Here is a 24,962-nt window from a genome sequence, read left to right as displayed (position 1 = left end):
GGCTGATGGAACACTAGCATGGGAGAAACGAAAATTAAAACAAACAAACAAACAAACAAAACCCACATTCCTTTCCACCCCTATTTCATATTTATGAATCTAAAAGTAAAGAAATCCCTGTACTAATGACATAAATCTACATTATTTTCTGGAGGTAGAATGATGATCTTTAGCTACACCCTCCAAAGTCTCAAGACCTCATTACCTAAAATATGACTTCTTGTCCTATTTCCATCACAACAACACTGATCGACATCAGTGCAGCATCCCAGGCAAGTGACAATAGTTATGCACCTTTGCCTGTAGCAGTCTGATATGGTTTGATTTTGGCAGCTTTCAAAGACTGTATTTGCTTGGACTATTGATGGGTGTTTGGTCCTTCCCACTCTGTTGTCACAATTTGGTTCTCATTTGGGATAGAGCTGATTCATGTCACTAGACAGAGGTAGTCCATGGTATCACTGGCAACTCATTTAACTCTTCTATATATCTGTTCTCCCACATGCAAAACACAAAAATGGACTAGATCCACATGAGATGCTAAACCTAAATTTTAGAGACACCAGCTATTAGTAGAATCAACTCCCCTGTCAGTAGTGCTCTTATGTTCTTCAAATACCTGCAGAGTGGGAGCCTAAAAAGAGGATTTTCAAAAGCCTTACTTAGCCAGCATCAAGTGCTAAAGCACAGCCCCTTCTCCTAAGACAGATATACACATGGGTAGTTTGTCTCCTGTTGCTTCTTTTGCAATAGTACTGAAAGCATCCATGAGGTCCAAAGCCAAATCCCTCTTCTCCCTGCACAGGCTTGAGCCCTATGGAATACCCTAAAGGAACAACCTGAAGCTGATGGCTTTTAACCAATAAGGCTCATTTCCCAAGTTCTTACAAATCTGTTCCTATAAATGTAGCCAGTTCTGAAAACGGTCAATAGCAAATTCCCTACTGCCTTGGGACACCTAAAACATATTTGGACTGTAGATATCTAAAGAGTTCAACAGCATTTCAGGGAGCAGACAGAGAGAAGAAAGATCCAACTGTGGACTCACAGGCTTAAAGCTGCAGCAGGCATGCTGGAAGGCTTGGACTTTGCCTTACAAAACATGGTAAATAGCATTTGACAATTCATTGCATGGGACTTCAAAACTGGCATACACAGAGCGAGTAGGAACAGTTCTTCCTTAGATGGTCATTGTAGGAATAGGTGATACCCTGAGAGATTTACACTACTGAAGGCAGAAAAGGTAGAATTGTAAAAAGACCACAGAAGGTGGTGTTATTTTTCCTTTAGGGCATGTTAAAACAGGTTTTTTTTGCAAACACTGAGAGAGGAATCTGACTTTCTAAGTACTTTTTTTGTCACTTAGTCACTTATAACCAGCAATAAATCTTCTGCTGAGGATTTTGTTGAGGATTCATGTCATACAAAGGAATTCAGCTGACTGCCGCTGTCAGTTCGTCCCTGTAAGAGAGTAAAACTTGTTTAGTCAGTAAACAGATATCTCCTGAGGGGTGGAAGAATAGATCTATGGGGCAAGAATTTCAAGAAGGCACTGTTTCTACACATTTGCTTTTGAAGTCACAATCACACTTTTTTTTTCTATGTAAAAATGGGTGTTATGCTTATTTAAGAATTTCTTTGCTACCTTTGTTTAGATAGTACCCTGAACAATGTCACTTAATCACATAAGCTAAGGATCAGTTTTTATGAAGCTTGTAGATAGATAAGAAAAACTGAAGAAAAGATAAGCACCTTGCCTATAGCCAAGAGGAAACCAAGACCTTAGATCACCACATCACCTGGTGCCCAACTCCAAGTGCATTGAAATCACCCCCAAAATCAATGTTGACAGTAACAGAACTTAGCACAAGCTCCTTATTGATCACTGGAGACACACTCCTCGTATTGGTCTGTTGTCCAAACCTATTTTAAATCCCTTAAAAAATATTCTTAAAAAAGAATGTTTCTGTTTTGCCACTTATAAAAATTAGCCAATGAATAGGCTGTAAGTGAAGAAATCATGTTCATCTTAGGTAATTCAGAGCTTTGATCTGTTGTTTTGCTAGACTCTGTAGCTTCATGACCCATCTAGTACCCACATATAATCCTAGTAGCAACCCTACTCGTTGTCACACTTACTTCTTTTATCTCCTAGCAAAGTAAACTGCTCAAAGAGACTATGTGATTTTTTTTGGTGGTGTTGCAGTTAAGCAGATTCTAATCTGTTTTGAAGATGAAGTAGTCCTAAGACATAAATAACCAGTGCCTCTCCCAAACAGATTTCACCAATTCCTTCAGAAAACGCACAAACTCAATGCGGTTCACTGCAAAGCGTGAGTCATAATGCCCAATTTGACTTCAAAATGTTCATGCGTGTGAGTGTTTCTGTCAGGCTTGAGGATTTTGACTCAGTGGACTGTAAAAACAGAATCCAGTTATGGGGTTTGGGTCGATATTCAGACCAGACCTTCCCTAAAATTGGGAATTGTTCAGCACCAGGGCCCTGACTCAGAATATCACTGAGAGTGATCTCGTTCAAAGCCATGCAAGTGACTCACATATTTACTTCTCTGACTCTCTCTCCTCTTCCTTTAAAGTTAAAATATTGGGCCACTTTTCTGACATCAGCTCACTGACGTCCAGCTATCAGCTGAAAGTCAACACAGTAAAACGTTAACCTTTCCTCCCTGAGGTCCCTCCACCTCAGCAAATGACATTTTCACAGTCTCTGTTGTTCTGCCCCATAACATCTGCCCAGCAGCCACATCTCAGGTCTGCTGGAATCATAGTTTGGCCAAAACTTCACATGCCATTCCATGGAGCATCCCTACCATCCAACTCCTCACCTCCATCCCTGCAGCCACAACTCAGGCATCAGTGACACCCTCCCTGCTACAGCCTCTCTTGCCTGGGTCTGATAAACAGCACCCTGTCTCCTCAAAGTGCCCACTGAGTGTGGCAAGGTGGCTGTACCCACCTCCAGCACAGTGTGGAGGCTCATTTTCCTCTGGGTGCATGAGGGTGGCCTGCACCTTCCCCAGCACAGCTCCTCACTGCCTAGTTCCATCCTCCTTCTCATACATGTAGGATATACGCATAGGAGAGGGATGGAGTACCTCTCCTGTGATCAAAGTCTGAGAGAATCTGGGTTGTTCAGCCTGGAAAAGAGAAGGCTTTGGGGTGACCTTAGTGTGGCCTTTCAATACCTGAAGAGAATTTATAGAAAAGATGGGGCAAGACTGTTTACAAGAGCACATAGCAACAAGGGGAAATGGTTTCAAATTCAAGGAGTGTAGGCTTAGATTACATACTGGGGGAAAAATTCTTTACCATGAGGGTGGTGAGGCACTAGAATACGTTTCCCACGGAAGTTGTGGATGCCCCATCCCTGACGTGGTACGGACAGGTTGGATAGAGCTCTAAGCAATCTGACCTAGATGATCTTTAAGGTCCTTTCCAACCCAAACCATTCCACGATTCTGTGATTCACGCCGTGAGCACTGCTGCTCTATCTGAAACGCTGCTCGCCCACCTTCTCAAATATTTCTGGCTTCTTTTCCTGTGCGCTTTACGCCACGCGGGCAGGGTGAGGTCTCATGAGCCAGAACGCACACAGCCCGGTCTCTGAGGGGCTGCCCTGCCCAGGCCCGGCCCGGCCCCGCCGAGCCCAGCGCTGAAGCCGGGCACTGAGCGAGCGCCGCGCACAGCGCCGCTCGCAGCGGGGCCTTGTGGGTAGGGGAGGCGGCCCGCGCGCGGTCGGGGAGCGGGAGGCCGGGCCGGGCCGGGGGTGGGCGGAACGCGGAGAGAGCGGCGGGGCCGAGCCTGAGCGGCGAGGGAGAGCGAGGCCGGCATCGCCAGCGGGATCGCGGCTCCCGCCCCAGCAGCCGGCGAGCGCTGCAGAGAGAGCCGCACTCTGAGCCCGACCCCGCGGCAGCCGCTTCCCCTTAGCTCCCCGCCTCCACCCGCCCTCGGAGCGATGTCCCGGCGGAGCGGGCAGTGAGGCGGCGGCCGCCGAGGGACGCCCCTGAGCAGGGAGAGGCGGGGGCACGGCGGGAAGCGCTCCGTCCCTCCCTTCCAGCTCTCTCCCCTCCCTCTCCCCGCGCCCGGGCGCAACAGCGGCCGTTTTCCCCTCGCCCTTCATGCCCGGGCGGCGGCCACCGGCGGCGCTGCCCTCCGCTCCCGCCTCGCCGCCCCCGCCCTTCCCGGGCTCGCCGCCGCGCTAGGCCCGCCGGGCGGCCCCGCGCAGTGCCCTCCGCGGGCCCGGCACTAGGCGGGCCGGAGGATGAGCCAGCAGCCGGCGGGGAAGATGTCGGCGGCTCCCCTGGCGGCCGAGGCGCTGGAGCCGGCGGCGGGGATGCTCGAGGGCCGCCAGAGGAAGCTGGAGTCCATGATTCGCGACCCGCGCTCTCCCGGTCAACGTGGAGAGCCTACTGGTGAGGGGCGACCGCGCCCGGGGGAAGCGCTGGGCGGGGGAACAAAGGGAGCGCTGCCCTCGCCTCAGGCGGGCGGGAGGGAACGGAAAGGAAGGAAAGGGCTCCCGCGTCCTGAAAGAGCTTTCCTGGGGGAGGACGAAGGATCCTCTCCACGCCCCCGGCCGGGCCACCGGTAGCGGGGAGGTGGCGGGAGCGGCCCTCGCCCCCAGGGCTGTGTTGAGCGAGGGGACGGGCACGGCGCTGTGAGAGGAGAGCGAACGCTCCCCGATTAGGTACATCTTACTTGGGGGAAAGTGAGAAACGTCCCTGGCAAGATCTGATCCGGGGAGAGGAAAGCGCCTTGTTTTCCCTCCCAGCATCGTTCGCACCGTTGGCTTTCGCGCCTCGTAATCACAGCGTGTCCGTCCTCAAAGTACCTGCCTTTGTGTGCGCTGCCGGGCACCCATCGCTCACCCCCTGTGGAACGTCCTCTGGTGAAGCTGAGGTTGCTGTGTGATGTGGAAATAATTCAGGAAAAGGGGACACGCCTAAGGGAGAAATGTAACTGGGGGGTCCAGTAGGGTCACGTTTGTTTTTCATTGGGGCAAATTGATTCGTCTGTCTCCTGTTTCAGATTTTTTTTTTTTCCGTGTGAGTGTATGAAATACAATTTACTTTAGTGAGAAATCTATGCCCTCGGGAAGAAGTGTGAAAGGAGTTAGATTTCCCCATTTAAAACATCTGAACTCTACAAAGGCAGCAAAAGACAGTTTATTATCATTATTGTTATTACTATTTGTTATCATTGTCGTTATTTTCACTATTAGTATTACAACTATTAGTATTTTAACTAGTATTTTAACTGAACTTTAGCGTCTTCAAATCTTGTATTTCCAGTCTGCCCCAAGATTTCCAATGTGCCCCAGTTATGAGGAGCTGAAAAAGGGGGAATAAATCCCAGTCCTTCCAAGAGCTGCTCAAGGCACTTACACTGTGTCCTTTTTTGTGCTTTCAAATGACTCAGTTCTGTTTGGCCAAAAATACAGGAACTGACTGAACAGAATGTATGTCTGTGCTGTGTGGAGAATATAGGAATTTCCTATAACATCTGAAAAATGTTCTTCCCGAGGCTGGAGTGCTGTGTTACTCTTCTCATAGATGTTCAGAGGCATAATGACAGCCACAGTCAGTGGAGGGGAGTGGGAAACAGTGCTCCATATCTGACTGGATTCAGATAAGTTTTTGCCTAGGCCAAAGCAAAGAGAGCTGCCTCTGGGCTTCGCTCCCAGCATTTTCACTTTGGTATTTTGCTAGGAAAACTTTGACCTGTGGCCAAAAAAGAACAGTTAAAAATAGTACAGTCGTTCTGAAAAATGCATCAGGTTAATACTTAACCCCAGTAGACTTTTTCACACTCTGCTTTTATACTCAACAGCGTGATTCTTTTATTCTCTCACCTCCCATGCCTTGGACATAGATTGAATACACTAAAATATATTTCTGAAGAGTAATCCTAGCTACAAAATTTAGACTGGGCTGCTTAGAACTTGATTTTTTTTGTTTGTTTGTTTTATATGCTACCAGTGTAGACTGCTTCATGTAATATATTGAGAAAGCAAACCATGGGAGAGTGTTAGCTGGATTATAAATGGATTTTTTTTATGGTAAAGGTCATCACTGTTCTCTGCACTCTGTCTGTAAGTATTGTTTAAAAAACTAGCAGCAAGTAAAATATAATGCTAATCAACCAAATTTCCTAGCTTGTGCATTCTACATATCTGTGTATGAAATAATAAACTATTTATTATTCTTGTTTAGGAAATTTGCAACAGATTTCCTGTAAAAGCTTTTTCTTTTGGTCTCTGGTATTGTTGCTTTATGCAATTTGACATTAATTTTGCATTGGTGTGCTGCTAAGTAGTCTGAGTATGAAAACATCGTATTCATATTGAAAAATTTACTTGTGTACTTAACAGCTTACAATTCAGTGTAAATTATCAAAAGGGGAAATGTGTTTTCAGTTAAAAGTAGAAATACAGCAACACAAACTAAGAGTCAGGGAAAGCATCTTAAAAAGGCTAGCTGGAATGCCACTGTTTCGTACTCCAAAAATAACATAACCAAAATTAAAAATGTGGAATGGAATTCAAAATGGAATTCATTTCCTTACAGTGTAAAAAGTCATAAACAGCTGCTATTCTGTATTTTGTGTGCATGCTTTATTTTTGGGAAGCCGTAAAAAGCAAAAAAGTAGCTGTTAATCTATAACACATGGCGTAATTTGAAAGATGTGAGAAGCTGAGGTAATAAACTGTCCTTCTCTAGATAGCAATTCCACTGTCATCAAGAGATGTTTTATTCAGTGGCTCTAAATGAAGAGACTTTCTTTGCGTACCTTCCTGACCACAGGATGGCTGACCACATCCATCTGTTAATTCAGCAGGAGAATCTATGAAGCCAAATACATTGATTGATTATGCTCCTCCCACCCCCTTTGGGGCTCAAGAAAAACTGTTAGATTTTCTAATGTGATTTTTGCTGTCTTGTGTGCCTTAACACTTGTTATGAATGCCTGTGTTGAGCATAATTATTTGTTTGATTAAAGCATATCTTCAAAAAGGACATGATACATTCTCAATTCAGAGGCATTAAGAGATGGAGAACTTTGCATTTAGTTTGTTCTCACAGGCAGTTATGAAGGCAAAATAAAAAAATGCAAAAAACAAGCAACCAGCTGAAATATCTGGCATGGTTATTACCATCCTTTTTCTGCTAAATAAAAAAAAATCATGGAGGACTTTCTACCCATTAGCACAGGTGAGATGCGCAGCCAGCACTTGCTGGGGTTCTTCCAGTTTTGGTCTGATACCTGTCAGCAAAGACGTGCACAAAGGGAACTGGTTATTGCAACCTCTTTGAGGCGTCGGCTGAGCGCTCCTTCTCTCACTGTGTCTTGTTGAAAGCCTGTTGTTAGGTTGCCTATGCTAAAATAAATAATTTTGTCATTGTCACAGCTTTCTGTGGTATACTCTTTCTCTTTTTGGGCATGTAACAGTGCATTAGTGGTTATGAAAACCTGTTTTCTGTATTATATTTAGATCATGCAGATTACTTTGTAAAGCTACCATATTCTTATTATTTGTTTTTCTGCTAGTTGTGTCATCCACTAATTTAATGAAGTGACATTTTTATGCGTACTGCATGAACACATGGATGATAGCACTTAATGGTATTTGGCCTTGAGTGATCCATAAGAAACCCTTCTATAAATACGTTCCTACCAAATAGTTCCGAGTTGATAACTAAATTTAAGGAGAGCTTAATGGTACTCAAATACATTTGGGCATTTATGATTTCACTTATGACCTCTAACTACAGTTTGAACTGAGTTATTTTTGTTAGTATTTAATACACATTATCTAGGGGTGTGTTGGCAGGTGTTACTTGCTCTAGTTCTAGAGCAGATAGGTCACTGTAGGCTGTGTAAAACTAATCCAGACCTCCGCTTCCTTGCCGTGTGTAATTGTATCACTTCAGCACATGCTGAACTGAACTTTTGAGTTGTGTGGTGGTGATGAACAGCTCTGGTAAATCTTACCATCCTCCTCCCTGCAGTGCTCTGCCTGGGCTGGAGCTGCTTGAGTGCACTTGTCCAGAGAAAGGCTCTGGTGTCTGCCCTTGGACTCACTCGTTCAGTGCAAGCCTCAGGATTTTAGCATAAAGCTTGAAGTTTGACGTTGCACTGGAGGTGTAAAACGTTGGGTATATTCTGCCTGCTCTGCTATGGTTGTGTCAGCCTTTGAAAGAAGGAGCTCTTAAAACCGTTAATTAGGCAATGCAGCACTGAAATTGTGAGCACTGTGCTGGGCTATGCTGGAATGCAAGCATGGTGGACTGAGAAATGGACAGATAATTGGCAGGAGAGTGCTCAAGTGTCTCAGAATACACATGCCTTAGAACCTGAAAAACCCAAACCCACAAACCAAAACTGAACTAATTTGCCATTTATTTCTTTGTTAAATAAAGCTGACAGGTAAACTGTGTATTTACACTAGTTTGAACATGAATAGATGTTCATCTATGTGGATCGTTGCCATCAAGACCCTGGAATTTTACTCTTCTTGAAAAGTGGGTTGCAGATAGGCTGTGACTCTCATGCTTTCAATAGGTGCATCTGTCCATAGCGATCTCATCAATTGAGTAGATGCCAGCCTTATACCAAGAGTGCTAATTGATGCAGATCACTAGGCTGAGCTCTGTTAATTCAGGGTCTCCAGGTCATCATGGCTGATACAATGTATCCCTTTGCAGGATTTTAGCCTTAGGAACTTTCTAAGTATTTAATATTTAATATGAAACTTGTTTCACTTTCCTGAATTTATTGCCACACATAATTTTGAATCAGCAAGAACAATCTGTTGTGTTAATTTGAGCCAGCAAGTACAGGGAAGAGATGCAAGTGTAGCAGTTAGCAAGATCTGATCTAAAATTCATTGCCCACTAAGAAAGGCCAGATGATTCTCTATTCTTGAAGAAATAATCTTTTCTTGTTTGTTACATTTCCTGTGCTGTTATTTCTCTCGTAGTTTCTAACTCTTTCTATAAATGTTCTATTTTTGAGCTGTAATTTTAGAGCATCTACTGTAGAGCTGAAAAAGATGATCTTTAAGGAAACAGAATTGTCTTTTGTTCATTGTTCCCCTTTGATGGATTTGTGGATAGCAGTATAGTTAGCTGGAAAAAGATAGTTCTATTTTTCTGAGAGTTTTACCTTTACCAGTTTTTTTAGTTCTGGTTTTTTGACAGTTTTTTTTTTATATTCTGTCGTATTCCACACTAGGGTTAAAGTGTTTCACTTCTGGTTTAAGAAAGCAAAAAGAACATTTTGCTCAGCTTCACTCCTTTTACTGCCACACTAAATGCATGCAGATTTCATGTGTGTGTATTCACAATAGGAATGTTCACTCCCAGTATTTAATCTTATATTGGTCAGATTGCAGAGTGTGTCATTAGTATCCTTTAATTTTTCCATCTTTGTAACAAGAGAAACAAAATTACACCTACACTATAAAATTAGCAGAGTTTTTTTCTGCTTTATATGTACAGGAATAAAAATTCAGGAACTGTTCACTTTTCCGAATATTACTAGTCTCAGTTTTGCTTGGAATGTGTGCAAATGCTCATCAGAACCTGTTTTTTAAAGTACATTTTCAATTCTAACAAATGACAGAGCAGTGTCAAAGCATTTGGCTCCTTGTCTAGTAATGCAATCCATAACAAAAGCTGCCTAATTTAAAAAGAAAGAAAAGTGCTCCCTCAGTAGCCAATCTCCACAGCTATCAGTTGATGATTTCTTGCCAGTGTTTGATCTACAAAATATGACTTGAATTTTATCAGTGTTACAGAGGAGCTGATTTTGGATTTTAAAGATGAAAGTGATTGAAATTTGGTAGTAGAGTTTTACATAATGAAAGATATAAAAAAATTTTGTGTATTTTTATAACCCATAAGCATGGGGAGTTTGGGGGGAAGAATGCTATATTGTGTCCAAGGATTCTTCTAAACTGTTACACTGAACAGCAGCGAATGTTTCTGGTAGCAAATTTATTTAAAATACTTTTTTCTTGGTACATCCCATTGGTTAAGAACAAGAATACTATGTTTATATTGGCAGACTCAGCTAGTAATAAACTTATTTTAATGAGCTGTTGGCAATGTAAACACAAGGTTGAATGTAGTGCTCAGTTCCCAAGGCATACCTGCCTTGTGTGAAGCTCCTGCTGCTGCAGCAGTGCAGTGTCCGAACAGCCCCGCGTGTCCAGGAGAGCGCCCGTGTGCCCCGGCACGCGCCAGCTGCCTTAGTGCAGGTGAAGCGTCACGTGCATCCTTCATTGGCAGCGTTGTATTCATTACCTGCTAATTTTAAGACTGTACGCTTAAACCGGTGACTGGGCCCCTAATGTGCAGAGGGGTTGGAATATTTGGAAGAATGTGATTCTGTACATTTTGTCCAGGTTTCACTAGGTTGGATAGTTTCAGTCTGTAACGGGTGCTTTATGTGGTATGGACTTAGCTTTTTCTCTGTGTTCATCTGCTACAGTTACAGCTATTGAGAGAGGGGCCTTTTTTCGTCTGTGAAGTATCATGAAGTTTAATTGTTGGATGGACACAGATTTCTTCATTGTCATGTGAAACATGCCTCCTGTGCAGTCTCTGCTTCATTTGTTGTAGGGTGCAGAAGGTGATAGACATGAGAAGAAAAACAATCTGGGTGCCACATACAGTGGGATTTTGATTATGCTTGTCTTCCATTAATTTTATTTCATGTAGAATGACTTACCTAAGTCAAATCTTTTGCAAAAAGTAACCAATCACATACTTTGTGTTTTCTGTGTGCCCAGATAGAGACGAATGAGTTATGATGTTAGTGTGCAGCATTGTTACTTTAATTCCATAGTCATTTCATCATTCATTTTTGTTAGGATAGTGTTGTTCAGATGGTACAGGCAGAGAATAGAAAGAATGGTGTGCAGGAGGGTCTGAACCCTAATCTGCTGTCACTTTATGGCTTCAGACAAATCTTTCTTTATTTCCAACAATATTAAATGGAGATGATGAAGTTTTATTTTTAACACGTACTGGAGAATAATTTAATATTTAGAATGGATTTACGTGATTAAAAAAGATGATCACAAGTAAGCTGTGCCAAAGTGTTTAATTCTGAATATTGAGGACTCAGGTAACCAAGTGATTGCTTTATTACCTTTTGACTTTTCTAAATCATGGGTACTGATTTTATTAGTCTGTATTTAAAGTACAGAATTACAGTATCCTACATAAAGCAAGATAAAGTTTGGGTGACTCATCCAGACACAAGAATTTTCTTGTACTTTTCTTCAGGAGGAAATGAAGAGGTCACATACAAGCACGAAAGTAGGTTTGAACAACAATGAAAGAAGAAAAGTTAAGCTTTAGCAAATACTCTAACTTTTTTTAATCTCAAAACACATAATGTTGACTGTTACTGTTGCCAAATAAATAAATAACTAGAAGAAAGAATGCTGGAATTCCACACTTTCTTCCAAATGCTATTTAAAGTTTAACTAAAATCTTGATTATTATTTAAAGGCTGTAACACTTCATTGTTCTTTGTCTGTGTGACTGCTGTTATAGGTACTTGTCCAAAGTCTATACCTTAATTGTTGATTAAATATCAAACACTGCTATCTAAACAGCATAGATTTACTCTAGTATGGAATATATAGAGAGAAGGATCTTTGGGTGTTCCTTGGAAATTACTTTTTATTGAATGAGCTGTGAATTTGGAAATCTGCTTGTGTTTGTTGCTGCTGTACAACTTGATTGACCCTCTTTATTTTTCCTTTGTTTGAAATGAAAAGTGCTGCAGTGATAAACTCACGGTAGTGTGCATGTGCATACTTTCAAAGAGATTATGCTCTAAAAACAATAGCACAGGTTTTGATTGAGGAGTATATGAACGTTTGGCATGTCTGTGCTATGAAAATGTTCTATTTCGTACAGAAAATAATTTTAAACTGGTTTTCCTTGTGGTTTCTGAAACTCGTTTATTCTAGTATCTGTTTTCAGTTTAGTGCTGATTATGTTAAGTGCAAGATTAGGGAAACAAACCTTGTCATTTGTTGCATGTTTAGGACATAGATTTTTGTAGGTTACTTTTAGTACCCTCTGCTATATACGGAAGACTATATTATGATAGACTTCTAGAATGTGCAGCTAAAGCCATTGGAAGCAAGCTGCAGTAAATAGATAAAAGATCTTATGGGGTTACTTAATATTGGTTCCACCCCTTCTTACACAATCATATAATTATGCTTGACTTCTGAATCATGAGTTTTTATGTGGAGTTTTAAACTTCTATGATAGAATAACCATGAAGTCTGTCATTTAGGTAGAATCATTCCTTCTAATAGTTCAGGAAAATGGAGAAGAGCAGGAAATAATACCGTATTGGAAGCTGTTGGTTTAGTGAGTGATGAAAACCTTTCTAATGCCAGGGGTATGCATGCACAATCTGTTTCCTTTAGTGAACATCTCAGGACTTCCTACTCCAACAGTAAAAGTTAGCCCACTTAGGCATTAAGGCATAGTTTTTATTTCTTGGCCTGTTCAATTTAATGACCTCAATTTAATGATTAAAAACCTGGATTATAAAATACCCTCCCTCTTTTTTTTTTATATGCTTTTATATGAAAAGTGACTGAGAAAAACTACTTGAATTACTCATCTGGCAAGGAGGTACTGACAGTTTATTATTGTATTGCAGCTGCTGCTATTAATTTAAGCCTTATTCTACGTTAAATTTTTTTCTCTGTGAGCACAAAATAGTAATTCCGTTAAACTTAAGACTTGCATCCATGCTGGTATTACAGACTCCTGAACCGAGCTATAGATCTGATAGGGAAAGCTAAAAATAGCTGCATTTTCAAAAAAAAAAAATCCTGTTACTAAATTATGTTTTGTAAAGTCATTGTTTTTTAATCACTTTCAAGTTCATTTTTCAGTATTGGTTTAGTTACATGGAATGAGCTTCTTTTTAATTGTATTTTGAAGTTATTTTCCTTATTCCCCACTCGTCATCTTCCCAGAACTGAAGGATTTTTCTTGAATCTGCAAATGTGGCATTATTGCCAGCGAGGGTAGGAAGCAGCAGAACTCCGTTGTCAGAATTCTGCTGGTAAAACCTGAATGTAACAGCAAATGAAGCAGCATGAACCCTGTTTTGTATGCATGTAGTGTTCTGTGTCAGGAATATTTTAAGCTTAAATTAGAAGATAAATAATAAATACACCTAATATAAGCTACATCTCCTGAAAAAATACTATGTTGGCAATTCCTTTTAATCATAGACATCCAGCTAGTTCTCTGTTTTAGAAATGATTTCTGTTAGTGTTATGAAGAAAACCTCTAAATATGGATGCCATGATGAAGAATGGTTCATCTGCGTAGAAGCCTGAAACAGTAGCACCATGAGGTGTGAATCACTTCATCTATTTTAACGGTTGGCTGCCTCTGAAGAAAGGCAATTTAAGTGTCAAAATAAACTATTTCAGTGCTCTCATTTTTTTAGAAGAAATACCAGTATTTGTTCCCACATGTGCCTTGCAGTGTTTCTTAAGTGCCAGAAGTCCCCAGTGTCCCCTCTCTACCTGGGAAAACATCTTAGGCAAATTTTGATAGATATAAAATGGAAAATGTAACTTTAAAAAATTTGTAAGGTATGACATTGTTCATTATAAAAAAGCTCCTGGATTTATTTTATATGACTCTACTGCAGGACTTGACTGAATCAGAAAATCAGAGACAGCACTGAGCCCAGCTGTAGAGTTTATTTTATGTTTTCTACATTGAATGGACTGTTTTGCTTATGCCGTATTGCTGAAAGTGTGTTTGGTATAGCCTGGATAACAGTAAATATGGTAATATGGTATTCATGTTTTGAAATCACAATGTCTAAATTTATGAGGGAAGATGTGCAGTATGTCTTACAGACAGATGGGAATTAATAAAATTGCAGTATACTTGCAATCCAAATACTTTTTTATTAAATCAAAACCAAGTAAATATACACTGCAGTTATTTCTATTTATCAATGTGCTTCATCAAATGGATGCTGAATGTTACAGGGGAGAAGAATGGCTGTTTTGCCTTTTTGGAGTATGCAGGAAGCATGACTGAAGAAAATTCTTTGACATATTCTATTCCAAGGCAGAACTTTTTAGTTCCATTTTGGTTTCAAGCTTAATTTTTAGAGCATAACTATCAAAAGAGGCTGCCGTGTAATTGGACTCCTTTCTTGGCACACAGGAATTGTTCTTGGGTTTATACACAGACTAAATTTCTGAATTGTGGAACTTGTATTGTTTTTACTGCCATCATGCGTTGCTTTTTTTCTCATGTGTGAAATCTTAGCACTGTTGGGTCAGTTGTCCTCTAAAATGGAAGTGAGGGAGCAACAAATGTGCTTGAAGCTGTAATATCATAGGGTTGCTGATGCTGAAAGCACATGGATCAGGAGAGAAGCATAACATTTTTTTTTCTTTGTGTTTGAGTGCATGTAAAAAAGTAATGAAAAAGTCATTATTGTGGTAAAATATCACTGTAGTCTATAAGTTTGTATCTAATAACAGTAACTCAGACTGTGTCAGGGTTCTGCTCTGTAGCTGGTGTGGTATTGCCCTGTCTCTAGAGGGAAGTTCCTGGCCCAAGGCTGTCCAAAAGCATCGCTGTGGTCACCGCGAGGGGACTGGAGGTCTCACACAGAGGTTCAGGTGCTGCCGTTGTTTCACAGGATTCACAGGATACCCTTTGAACTCAGAATATTCTGTGAATCCTTCTGTGAATCTCTGATTGAAGTCAAAACCAGCAGAATAATCAGCAGTTTAGGCTTAATATGAATCTTGCCATGGGTGAATCTTGCTTGGGGTGAATGATGGTTTCCAAGGCCACATCTATAGCAGCAAGTGAAACAACAGCAGCACCAATTATCTCATATTGTTCCTGAGTTATTTCTGAAAATGCTGATCTTTAATGAATGTATCCCTATTCAATAACCAATTTTTTTGTATGTCTGAACTCCCTTTGACAGTGAGGTATGTGTAGCTAGTTGTATGCACATTTTCCATGTAATCAGGAATGACAAGAAACTCAAATCAGTTAGGGACACAATTTTGTCTAGAATGGCCTGAAACGCCAGGGTCACGCTCTTAACCTACTCAATGTTCAGTAAAGCTGTTAAACTGTTTTTTGTTGATACAAGGACTTTGTATCTCCAGATTTAAATTCTCCTTTAGTAGAGGGCTAGTCGTGATCTCTGCTTGCTGTTGGGTAGTGCCATGCTGTTGTGGCTGTCCTGTTTCTGGTTAGGTCATGGTTGTGTGCTCTCCACCTGTGTATATTCATGTAGGATGTGTGCAAAAATACTCTTACAAGAGACCTATGTAAATTTTTTTCTTCCCCACAACCTTTAGCCAAGTGCACAAACTTCTTCTGACCTTAATGGTCTTGATGCACCAAGTTTTTCCTTCAAATGTAAAAAATGTGATCCCTTGAGGAAGCAGCTGGCTTCCACAAGATGGCTCTTGTGGGGATTAATCTGCTCAAGTCTTAGGCAAGTATTTTCTTGCCTTTCCATATAAGAATCACCTGGTGCCAAAGCTGAAGGAAAATTTAGGAAACATTGGGTTACTGTCTGTGGGAAAACCATTTTCCACTTATAAAACCATGAGGAATTTGAAATCTATTTTCTGTTTCGCTTTGTTTTCCCAAGTAATTTAGGATATTCACCTAGCCCTGAATTTCTTGACATATTTTTATTTAACAGTTGTGGGTTTTTTAATTCTTTGTATTCCAAAGTTATATTTGCTCAAAAAAAGGAAAGTCATCAGGGTGGAATAAACACAAGCTAAATAAACTGAAAAAAGTTCTTCTATTTTAAAATTTCTTTTTTGCTACCATTTATTCTCAGCTGATATTTTTAGTATCAGTTTGTAAACAAATTCTGATAGAATTTTAATTTAGCTGTCTCAATGAAGGCAGTCCTGGAGGTCTTCTGTTAAATTACAAGGTGAAAAGGCAGGATTTCATTGCCTGGATATATGAAGATAATACCACTACCGTGCACAGCTATTATCAATTTGAAAGAATATTTTTTATCTGGTTCAAGTTTTACAGTGCCCAGGAGCCTTTGCTGGTAATAACTTTACCTTGAAAAGGCTGTGAACTAGTCCTACCATTCTGAAGATACAAGATACTTCATCGTCAGATGGAGACCAAACTTCCTGAGGGTGTCGGTTCCTTTGTGAAGACCTTTATCAGCCATAGACAAAGATGTTAGAATGTCCATGGGGGATGAGGGAGGCCTAAAAATGCTGTAGGATGCTGTACCTGTTTCTGAATTACTTACAGAAGTAGAAAGAAATGAGATTTTGCAGGCATGAACTTAGTAAATAGGCAAGTGCCATGCTTGGGTCAGACAACTCTGGTCTGCAATGTGGATGTAAATGCAGCAGTAATTAAGACAAGCTTAAGTATTTTCAGGTAGTCTGTAGTGCTCTGAAGGACGATACAACAGAGAGGGTAACCCTTTTATTTTGGAGAAGGTGGGCACAGTAGAGGACACGTGTTTTCAGATATATGTGCAATAATCATTATCAATGGCAGCTACTTAACTTCTCTGCCTTGGGACTAGCACACTTAGAAGAGGAATGGACATGGTCTGTTCTTTTGGTGATCTTGATAATTGGAATAAGGCTTTCTGGATTATTCTTTAATAGTCTAGATTTTGATTTTTTTTTTTATAAGGTATGTATATTTGTGTATTTAAGGGCTTCAGTCATTAAGGGTAGTACCAATCAAATTTTTATGTATTTAACAAAAATACATCTGTCTCAGAGGAATTTGTAAATGAACCAATAAAATTGTAGTGTTGGATGAAGATACCAAGCAGCTTTTAATATTAGAACAAGAAATGTTCAGAAATCTGAAGAACAGAGAAGTTTTTCAATATGAGAAACAGCCTCTGTGATCTCAGAAACTTTTTAACCCATGTCTTTCTCCCTCAGTAGTTATATTAATCCATTTAAAAACAAATGGCTAACAGAAATAGTTTCACTATCAGTTAAAGCAGTAACTCCACCTGCTTCCCTGGGGCACCACCTTGGTGGTAACACAGTATTTGTGCTGGTGTATTGTGAATTGCCTTGAGTACCTAACCTGGATTAAAACTAGCCTGAATCATTTTCTCCGTTAATCTTCGCAGATTTGCAGAACAATCACCAACTGTATTAAGTTTAACAAGGACGAGTGCTGGATTCTGTACCTGGGATGGGGCAATCCTAGTTGTGTGTATAGACTGGGGAATGAGAGGCTGGAGAGCAGTGCCGGTGAAAGGGACTTGGTGGTCCTGGTCGATGGCAAGTTGAACATCGGTCAGCAGTGCCCTGGGCAGCCAGGAGGGCCAACCCTGTCCTGGGGGCATCAGGCACAGCATCGCCAGCTGGGGGGAGGGGATTGTCCCGCTCTGCTCTGCCCTGCCTTGGGGCGGCCTCACTTTGAGTGCTGGGGGCAGTTTTGGGTGCCACAATATAAGAAGGATATTAAACAGTAAGTGTGTCCAAAGGAAGGCCACGAGGATGGTGAAGGGTGTTGAGGGGAGGCCATATGAGGAGCTGCTGAGGTCACTTGGTCTGTTCAACCTGGAGAACAGGAGACTGAGGGGAGACCTCATTGCAGTTACAACTTCCTCATGAGGGAAAGAGGAAGGACAGACACTGCTCTTTTCACTCTCATGGCCACTGAAAGGACTTTAGGAAACAGCATGAAACGGAGTCAGGGGAGGTTTAAGTTGGTATCAGGAAGTTTTTCATCCAGAGGGTGGTTGGGCACTGGAATGGGCTCCGCAGGGAAGTGGTGGCAGCACTGGCCTGACAGCGCTCAAGAAGCATTTGAACAATGCTCTCAGGCACATGGTGGGTTTCTTAGGGTGCCCTGTGCAGGGCCCACAGTTGAACTCAGTATCTTTCTGGGTCCCTTCCAACTCAGCATATTCTCTGAGCATATGAACTATCACAATAACATAAAAAAAACTCCAAACAGCCCACAATCCTGAACCTGTCCAAAGCAAACTAAAAAACCCACAGCATATCTCCTTCCTTCAAAGAACTAGGTTCCAAGTGGATGGTGTGTTTATTGATTAAAATATGCAGCCTACTTTTTCTGAATGCAGGCCATCATCTACATGTCCTACCACAGTGTCGGTGATGAAACTTTGAAGAGCGCATGAGGCCAAGAAAACAATTTCATGTACTGCTCTGGTAATACTGTAGCTACTTTCAGATTGCAAAGAACTTCAGATGGAATATGCTAATATAAGCTTAGGAGAAAAGAGAATTCAGATAAAAGAATGAAATAAATTCTGCTATCACATTCGCGGGTAATATCACACTGTTTTACTAGTCTCTGTACAGAGAAAATTGTAGACACTGAAAAGGTTTTCTTTTCCAAAAAAACTAGTAAAAAATCAATTCCCATTAGTACTTGCCTGTGTTTGCATTTAGGTAACTTAAACGGGTTTTTTTGTGTTTTAGTCTATTGCTTCAGTCTGTTCTTTTAGGGAAAAGCAGGATTCTGTGAGTAAACATATTTGTTTTAAAGATAAATACTGGCTCATATTTTCTTCTGGAAGTAGTGTAATCCATCAACATAAGAAATGCCAAAATGACTAATTTCAGTTGTTAGCTCCCAGTGATTAGCTAAAAGTTGTTCTTAGTGCCATGTTATTATTGCTCCATCTCCAATGTGTAGGTCCTGTTACACCAGCGCAAAGCACAGTGATACCACTGCAGCCTGCTTTGATACCTGACTGAACTAAATTATATAAATAGTAATTTGACCTTACATTTATGTAATGTTTTCTGATTTCATACTCTTACATCAGGGCAACATCATCAACTACATCAGTAGTGTTAGCATTGAGAAAAGGTTGTTAAAAGAAAAAGGGTTTACCTTCTAGGTTTTTGATGGAGAGATGGGTATATGTATAATAGATAAAATTATTCTGAAGGTTCCAAAGAAAATAAATGTTTAATTTTACAGTTGGTAAAAGAAAAAAAGTATTTTTAATGATAGGTACCATTTACAAATTAAGAAAATAGCTGATTATTGATGTATCATTTTCAGTACTGATTACAAAATCTTTCAGAATTACAGGACGGTTTGACTTGTAAGGGGCTTTTAAAATCATATAGTTCCAAGCCCCCTGCCAGGGGTGGGGATGTTGTCCACTAAACCAGATTGATCAAAGCCCATCCAAATTGACCTTTAACTTTTCTAGAGATGGGGCATTCACAACCTCTCTGGACAACCAGTGTCTCAACACCCTCACTGGAAAGAATTTCTCCTTATGTCCATTATAAATCTACCATCTTTGAGTTTTAAAATGTTACCCATTGTCCTGTCACTACAGGCATTGCTAAAAGTTCTCTTAGTTTTTCAGTTATCTCCCTTTAAGTAAGTTTTTCAGTTATTCCCTTTAAGTATTAAAAGGTCGCACAGTAAGGTCTCCCTGAAGTCTCTTCTTCAGGCTGAACAAAACCAATTCTCAGTCTTTCCTCATGGGAGAAGTGCTCCATCCCTCTGACCATCTTGGTGCCCTTCCTCTGGACTTACTCCAACAGGTCCATGTCCTTCCTGTGCTGGGGACCCCAGAGCTGATGCAGCACTGCACGTGGGGTCTCACCAGAGCGGAGCAGAGGGGCAGAATTGCTTCCCTCACCTGCTGCCCTCACTGCTTTGGATGCAGCCTAGGACACATTTGGCCTTCTGGGCTGCAAAGGAACATGGCCGGGTCACGTCCAGCCGCTCATCCACCAGCGCCCCAAAGTTCTTCCGCTCTCAATTCCTTCATCCCCCAGCCTGTCTTGATAGTGGGGATTGCTCCAGCCCACATCCGTGACTTGGCACTTGGCCTTGTTGAACTTTATAAGGTTCACATGAAGCACCAGGCCAATAGTTTACTGCAGTAACTGGAATCAGTATTCTTGATTTTTTTGCCTGAAAATGTTAGAAAACTATGTCAAATACAATTTATGGAGAGAATAGCCACTTGTGCTGTCACCACAGTCAGTTTTACATTTGTTTCCTATTTGTAGCCCGATACTAAGCAATTCAGAGCTCTATTTTGGTAATGAAACAGATCGAGGGTGGTACAAAATAATATTTTTTCACCATTAGAGTGCAGGAACCATGACAGGATGAATTTCTGTAGATACTGGATCTCCTGGTTAGACATGCCAAAGGAAATTTTCTTTCAGAGAAGTGAGGGTCCCAGGGAATAGCCAGTTATTTTCATACAATTTCTTTTTTTTGACAACACTAATATGAAAAATCAAATACAGCTAATCAAAAATCTATATTGTTACACTTGTTCAGATGTTGTGAAAATGTGAATATATCATCTGTTCACAAAAAAAAAAAAATTACAAATTTCTCTGTCATAGCGGGAAGCTTCTTCAGCTGTTTGAGTTCTTTTCCCCTTGATAAACAGATTCAATAGCCAGACATGGATTTTTAAAATTATTACTTAATAAATCATGAAAGTGAAATGGATCCTAGAGGGATGGATTCCTGAAAGTCTTTTGAATGATTCTTGGGGGCAGGGGGACTGTTTTTCAGAAATATTGTTAGACTGCAGTTTTGCAAGCCCTTACATGCATGTTTAGCTTAAAACATTTTTGTAAATACAATTAAGTGGGTAGGACTACTTAGAGGCGCAGAATTAGACATAAGGTTGTTTCAGTCCACAGGGCCATGGATTGGGTGGTTGTTGCCAGGACTGTGTAATTTTTCCTTGTCATCTCCTTGATATGTAAGATACTTGTTGCACCCACTTGGTTCTAATCTCTCTACTCATCTTAGAGCAACATGGAGCCATTTCAGTTGAGGCTAACAAATGAAATCTGTTTCCTAATAAAAATATGCTCTGTGTAAGTGGATTCCTGACATCTGAGAGCTAATGTTGGAATGTGTGTTCTGTTAGCGTGTAGTTCTGTGAGCTTAGTCATTACTGCTTTGAAGCCAAACAGTTTACTTTATGTGAAATTTAGTAATGCATTCAGTTATTCAGTAATACATTCAACATATTTCCATGGAATTCTGCCCCTTCTTTCTCAGGTATTTCATTGTGTTTTTGGAGTGAGTTTTGTATGCTTTATGGAGGAATAATTGGAGGAAGAGGAAAGTGCAGATGTCCCGGCTCCAGTGATGATTTTATTTTATTTTTCTCAGACTCCAGATGTTTTTTTCTGCTACTAGAATATCCAGGTGAAATTAGGAGCATAACTGGAATATTTGCAACTGTGCCACTGTGATAAAAACACAGAATTAAAATTACTGATTTATCACATCTTTAAATATGAATGGATTGAAAGAACCTTTTTATTATTTTTCTAAAAGACAACATCTGTAAAACATCAAATGTTTTCCATGGTGCTGTCAGCTTTTCTTTGAGATCAGTGATTGGAGTCTACAATATTTCTTGTTGCATATATATATATATATATATATATATATATAATATATATAATATATATATGTGTGTGTACTTGGAAGACAGTATTTCTTTACATTACTGAAAGTGAGTTTTGGCCAGGGATTTGTTTCATGTGCCTTACTTGAGTAGTTACAAAAGTGTGTTACTCTTCATTTCTGCTATGATTATCTAAGTGTTTATTTTCTGAGTTTTCAACCTTTTTGACAAACATGAATATGTTACACTGGAAATAATAATAAGTATTTTTCAATATTTTTAGTAAGGAAATATATATAGTACCTGTCTTTTCTTTCCCCTGAGTGTTTCAGTAAGTTTAATCAGGTGATATTGGGTGACAGATGTTTTCTCATGTTCAGCTTATTTTGACAAGTGTTTAGTGAAATTGACATCGATTTTATACACACTTTGCTCATCTTGGTCCAAGCTGCACTACCTTTACTAGGCTAGTCTTTGAAAAGCAGTTTTGACCCAAACTGTCAAAAAATAACCAGCTGTCATCTTTTTCTCTCCTTTTTCTCCAAATGCAGATAGATCATCTTAAAAAGAATAAATATATTTCAAAATTTTGGGATAAACGGTAGTATTTCTTAACCACTAATTTTGTAAGTGATTGTGGTAACTGCTAACCTCTTTACTATTTGTACGAGAAATTTTCTGCAGCAAACTTCAAATGTTGTTGAAAGAACACACTTCAGTGTTATGAAATGCATTTAAAAAATGAGTTTGATAGAAGTGAAGAAAATTGCCGTCTGTCTCAGACCTGTGGCACTGGCTTCCCCCAGAGCTGCTCTTTGTGTTTAGAGTTCGGGGAATTATATTTGCTTTTCCCTAAGTTGTTATGCCAGCTTCCTCAACTGTGGTGGTTGGAGACAAATCCTAGGAAAAATGTGACACCTGACTAGGAAAGGCAGCTTGTGCTGGAAAAGATAGTGAGCTTTTCTGTGGTCCTTAGATCTGTGGAATTTCATGGCTTAATTTTGGACCAGTCTCTCAAAATCTTAGGCTTCCAAACAGAGATGTTAAAACTCACCTCTGTTTTGCAAAGCTTCTTTGCTCAAGAGGAACATAATTATACACCTCAGTCTTCAGGTGAGAGATTTCAGTGGTGTGGGGACACTGTAAGGGCCAGTCAATGAACTCTGTGTTCCTCAAGGAATGCTGAGATCGATTTGCAAAGTCTAAATCTACTCCAGGAGCCAAAGGCAAATGTTTTGAGACAGCTGCTCTGGCTGTGGAGTAACACTGCAGTGTTTGGTACAGCAGGACTAGGCTCCAGAAATCTTCATGTCCATAAAATTGTATGGCAGCACTCCAGCAAGATTTAAGATAAGTGAATAAGTAAGGCTTATCTGCAGTATGGGATAGGAAGTCGAGGAGGAAAAACGTTCCAGATTTTTGCAGGGTGGTTTGTTGTTTTGGTATTTTTTTAAGGGTAGGGAGGGAAGAGATTTTCAAGTTGACAGTACAGATACATGAAACTTGGGATAAACATTCTTTCAAACTACTTGATATAAATCCAAACAACACTTTTATGAGCGAGGTCATGACCATTGTCTTAAATAGAATGAGAAAGGAAAATTACTTGAAGAGGTGAAGTGATGTTACTGTTTCTCTGTAGAGGACAATAGTTTGTATTAATCTTTTCCCAAAATACATCCTTACTGATATATCTCTGTGTGTTTGCAGCTGAAGGGGACCCTTGCGCAGTATGTCATTGTGATTTTCTAAAAAATGACCTTCCACTTTTTCATTCTCTCTAAATTTATGGCTCTGTTTCCTAAGCAAAAAAAAGTACTATTTGCATGTGTGAAGAGTTTTTTTAATATAATTACATAAATATTCACTGTTTTGACATTTTGACTTTTTTTTTATGTTTGGCAGAAAGTGAAAAATGAACTTACTGGATTACTCTAAAATATGTAGGGAGTGTTTTGTTCTTGAGACATCTATCTGTCCTTTTGGATGTGAACCATAACTTAGTGAAATAGAAAACATTTTCTGTGGATAAACTAATTGCTGTTGATAGTATGCTTAGCATATTTTTCTTACAGAATTATGGAAGTATTATCTAGTCTTAAAGTAGACTGATTAGTATGCCAAGAAACAGTCAGTTGTAAAGATTTGATACAGCTTTTTTTCAAGTGAAGTTATATTGGTAGACTAAAAGAAGCAAGTTACTCACAGTTTTTTGTTGTTTTGTTTGTGTTTTTCCCTCTCTCTGTTTTTCAGGTTTGAATGAAATGATATTTTCTCAGGAATAATTCCCCATGCATGGGACTGATCTGCCTTGGTTTTTATATTCTTTCCGCTGCCTTTTCACTGATAATTTTACTTCTCTGACCCTGCAGTGAGCAGGTTTAAGGAGCTACATGGCCAAAAATGAAAACAGCAGAAGACCTGTCCAGTTTAGCTCCTTAAACTGGCTTGCTCAGGGTGAGAAAGACATCAGTGCTGAGGCAAAGGAGGGGTGGGGATTTTTTGTTTAGGGGATAGGGAGACTGGTTTAGACTGTCCTGGAACTTCATCCTCAGACCTTGAATAGATCATTTCTGTATGCAAACATATGCTGCTTGACTGGTTAATCTGCAGCTCTGAAAATTACTGTGGCTTGCTGTAATTTATTTACTCATTGTTAGGTGCCTGCAGCACACACAGCTTTGGAAGCAAATGTTAGTGTTAACCTGCTTTCAAAGTTTGTTTTGAGAAGAGTTGGGTGGAGTAAGTTCTTGAGACATCCATCCTGACTGCTGTGGATATCACCAAGAGCATAGGCTTGAGCTTCCAATTTCTCTGTGGTTTTTATTCAACTGTTTCTTAATAGGGTCAACAATGTAATGACTGTCTTTTTGCAGTCTGGGGCAAATGAAAAGAAACAAGCTTCAAAAGGTTCTTTTACACTTGTCCTTGATACAGCATCTGTATTAGAATGCCATATAATGATAATTATTTTATATAAAAATTATCAGTATTGGTCACTCTTAATGAAAAGTACAAGCTATTCAGTAATTCTGTCTCGGAACCCCTCCCAAAGAGCTATTTTTGATTGCTTTTCTTCAGTGAATTGAAACAGAGCAATTACCGACATGTCCTACAATTTCAACATTTCAACACTTGTTATTTGTGGAAGTCCTTCAGGCTTTGTTAGCAAATGTAGCAAAAGATGTAGCAAATAACTACTTCATCCTTTATTCCAAGGGTCATTCACTACCGCTAGGCTTTTTCTCATTTTACCTTTAAGACAATCCTGTTTAAATTATTTTAATTGACTATAGTATGTTTAGGCATGAGTTTCAGACTTATTAACTTTACTTTTTAAAACTGTCATTATGAAATACTTTTATACATTCTGTATAGTTAATGTTTGCAATACCTGGGACAATTTGTTTTGTATAAGCCAGATATTTTGAGATGTTGAGACATGGAGATAGGCAATGTAGGAGGCATAGAGTGCATAGAGTTTA

The 24,962-nt window shown here is 40.0% G+C and overlaps 1 protein-coding gene across 1 annotated transcript in view; it reads left to right on the top strand.

Annotated features, from left to right (window-relative positions):
* Nucleotides 1-4,286: 4,286 nt before the first annotated feature.
* The window catches only part of ROCK2 (Rho associated coiled-coil containing protein kinase 2), a 107,287-nt gene continuing 86,611 nt past the window's right edge, over nucleotides 4,287-24,962 (top strand). Inside the window, exon 1 of the mRNA XM_039569627.1 lies at nucleotides 4,287-4,433. The gene's annotated coding sequence lies outside the window, so the exon portion shown is untranslated. The remainder of the gene's footprint in view (nucleotides 4,434-24,962) is intronic.

Source organism: Corvus cornix, chromosome 3 (assembly GCF_000738735.6).
Source record: "Corvus cornix cornix isolate S_Up_H32 chromosome 3, ASM73873v5, whole genome shotgun sequence".
In the NCBI taxonomy this organism is placed as follows: Eukaryota; Metazoa; Chordata; class Aves; order Passeriformes; family Corvidae; genus Corvus; species Corvus cornix.
The sequence above is the reverse complement of the archived record's forward strand: the minus strand, read 5'-3'. Positions and strand labels throughout refer to the sequence as shown.